This window comes from Lathyrus oleraceus, chromosome 5 (assembly GCF_024323335.1).
Source record: "Lathyrus oleraceus cultivar Zhongwan6 chromosome 5, CAAS_Psat_ZW6_1.0, whole genome shotgun sequence".
In the NCBI taxonomy this organism is placed as follows: Eukaryota; Viridiplantae; Streptophyta; class Magnoliopsida; order Fabales; family Fabaceae; genus Lathyrus; species Lathyrus oleraceus.
The window spans coordinates 153,344,779-153,347,019 of NC_066583.1; the positions used below are offsets into that span (position 1 = coordinate 153,344,779).

A 2,241-nucleotide genomic window follows, 5' to 3' on the forward strand; every position below is an offset into this window, starting at 1 on the left:
ATGTTTAACATATATAACCATTTTGATCATGGCCATGAAGGGTCTCCATAGAATAACATGAATACTACAATCCTCCTCCATATCCATCACCACAAAGTCGGTGGGTATGTATAGGTTTCCAACTTTGATGGACACATCCTCTAGAACTCCTAACACAGGTTTTACCGTCCCATCAGAGAGTTGCAGACATAAGTTAGAAGTTTTCATATCTCCTAGGTTAAGCCTCCTATGAATGTCTATGGCTATCATGCTAACACTAGCACCAAGATTACAAAGGGCATCAGGACATTTTAAATATCCTATCTCACAAGGGATTGAGAAATCCCTAGGGTCTCCTAACTTATGGGGCGTTCTGTGTTGGATCAAAGCACTACACTTAGCAATAAGTTTTATGGTTCCACGATCTTTCAATTTCCTTTTCTTAGAAATGATTCTCTTTAGAATTTTCTCGAAAATGGGCAATTAAGATAGAATCTCAGAACAAGGGATATTGGCGTAGAGTTTTTTCAATAACTCAACAAGGCTCATGAGATGGGCTTCCTTCTTAGTTTTAACGGTTTCTTTCTGAGACAAAATATGAACCTCATAGGGGTGAAACAATAAGAGTTGCTTTATTTCCTTCCTCTTCAACGACCTCCTTTTCAGGTGGCGTTGGTGTGCCCTTCTTAATCTCGCCAATTATCTTCCAAAAACTTCCATTAACCTATATTTCCTTCCCCTTTAAACTAACCAACTGCTCATTACTCAGGGTGGTTATAGCATTCAGATGTCCCCTAGGATTTTGCTCGGGCTATCTCGGAAAAGCTCTTGGAGGGACAAAGGTAGATGCTTGTTATTAAGAAACTTGGGAGGTTTGAGTCTCCAACATCTTAGAATGTGTATGAATGCCACCAACCTTAGTATTTAACGGCCTAAGGACTTCGTTGATGTGGAGGTTTTGATTTTTGAACTCTTCATTTAGGAGAGTTTGCATCACCATGAAGTTCTCCACCATCGACTCTAGATTATATTTCTTTTGGGTAGTTAAGGCAGCATTTTGGAAACCTGGTGGTCCCCCAATCTATTGAGGTTGGTTGCTTTTGTAAGAAAATTTTTGGTGGTTTCGCCACCCGGGGTTGTAGGTATTCGAGTACAAATTATTTAGTTGGAAATTATTCATAAAGTTCATATTGTCTTGAATAGATCCTCCGGTGAGGATCATTTGACAATCATTAGTCGTATGCCCATTTATGCCGTAAATTTCACAGTTGAAGTTTACGGGGGGAAATAGAGGCTACATGGGTAGGGTATGAGTGGTGATGCTCAAATCATCAATTTTCTTATAAAGATCATCGACTTTGGCATTCATGTGATCAAGTTAACTCACTTCATACATCCCTCTAGTTTTAGGGGTTGGTTTTAGCGGTGACTTGTCACGCGCTTCCCCGAGAATGATGGTTTTTTGTCATGTCCTCTATAAGTTTATAGGCCATATCTTGTGGACTATTCATAAGGGCTCCTCCAGAAGCCGCATCAAGGGTCATCCTTGTGGAGTAAATTAGACCGTTATAAAAATGTAGATTATCATCCATTTTTCGAGTCCATGGAAAGGGAAAAGCCTTAACAAATCCTTAAAACGCCCTCATGCGTCAAACAAAGATTCCCCATCTGCTTGCCTAAAATTATTTATTGCATTCCTAACTTGGGATGTCTTACTCGGCAGAAAATACCGTTCGATGAAAGCGGCTTTCAATTGAGCCCAAGAAGTTATCGAATTTGTAGGCAGGGATTGAAGCCAAGTTTGCGCTCGATCTCTCAGAGAGAAGGAAAAAAGTATTAGGCAAATAACATTTTGTTCAATGTCGTTCTCCTTAACAGTACCACAGTTATCGACAAAAATAGATAGGTGCAAGTTTGGGTTTTCCGAAGGTAACCCTGAAAATTGGTCTTGTTGGATCATACCCATCAATGAAGGCTTAAATTCGAAATTATTTGCCCCAATAGGCGGGTGCACGATACTGCAGTGTGGTTCCTCTTCCGTCGAGACTACATAATCTTTCAAAGGTTTAGTATCAACAGCGGGTTCTTCCATAGCAAGTTGTCTTTGAGTTCGACGCCTTTCTAGTAAGAAGCACCTGATCTTGTCAACGGGTTCGACTGTAGTATCAGCATAACGCGTTCTTCGCATACAAAAGAGAGGTGGAACTTAAACAGATAAAAAATAAAATCATATTCTCTGCAGTGATCAAATAGAACTTCAAT

The 2,241-nt window shown here is 39.9% G+C and overlaps 1 non-coding gene across 1 annotated transcript; it reads left to right on the top strand.

Moving 5' to 3' along the window:
• The first annotated feature begins 1,577 nt into the window (after nucleotides 1-1,577).
• LOC127089555 (small nucleolar RNA R71) lies at nucleotides 1,578-1,682 on the top strand. The gene has a single exon (XR_007791134.1). It is a non-coding gene; the product is annotated as a small nucleolar RNA R71 (small nucleolar RNA).
• Nucleotides 1,683-2,241: the final 559 nt, after the last annotated feature.